The sequence below is a fragment of the Nicotiana attenuata genome, unplaced genomic scaffold (genome assembly GCF_001879085.1).
Source record: "Nicotiana attenuata strain UT unplaced genomic scaffold, NIATTr2, whole genome shotgun sequence".
In the NCBI taxonomy this organism is placed as follows: Eukaryota; Viridiplantae; Streptophyta; class Magnoliopsida; order Solanales; family Solanaceae; genus Nicotiana; species Nicotiana attenuata.
The window spans coordinates 58,671-59,464 of NW_017673322.1; positions in this window are offsets into that span (position 1 = coordinate 58,671).

Here is a 794-nt window from a genome sequence, read left to right on the forward strand (position 1 = left end):
GATAAGGGGGTTCATTCGGCCAAGTGTGTCACCGTGGGGTGCACCGGTGCTGTTTGTAAAGAAGAAGGATGGCACGATGAGAATGTGCATTGACTACAGGCAATTGAACAGAGTAACAATGAAGAACAAGTATCCCCTGCCTCGCATTGATGATTTATTTGACCAGCTTCAGGGAGCGAGGGTGTTCTCCAAGATTGACCTCCGTTCGGGCTATCACCAGTTGAAGATCAGGGATTCGGATATTATGAAGACTGCTTTCAGGACTAGATATGGGCACTATGAGTTTCTTGTTATGTCCTTTGGGCTGACTAATGCCCCAGCAGCGTTCATGCATTTGATGAACAGTGTGTTTCGGCCGTATCTGGATTCATTTGTTATCGTTTTTATTGATGATATTCTGGTGTACTCGCGTAGCCAGGAGGAGCATGCGCAGCATTTGCGAGTTGTATTGCAGAGATTGAGGGAGGAGAAGCTTTATGCAAAGTTCTCCAAGTGTGAGTTTTGGCTTAGCTCAGTAGCTTTCTTGGGGCACTTGGTGTCCAGCGAGGGTATTCAGGTCGACCCGAAGAAGATAGAGGCGGTGCAGAGTTGGCCTAGACCGACCTCAGCCACAGAGATTCGTAGTTTTCTTGGGTTGGCAGGTTATTATCGCCGGTTTGTTCAGGGATTTTCCTCTATTGCATCGCCCTTGACCAAGCTGACTCAGAAGGGTGCTCCATTTGTATGGTCGGACGAGTGCGAGGAGGGCTTTCAGAAGCTCAAGATAGCTTTGACCACAGCTCCAGTATTGGTTT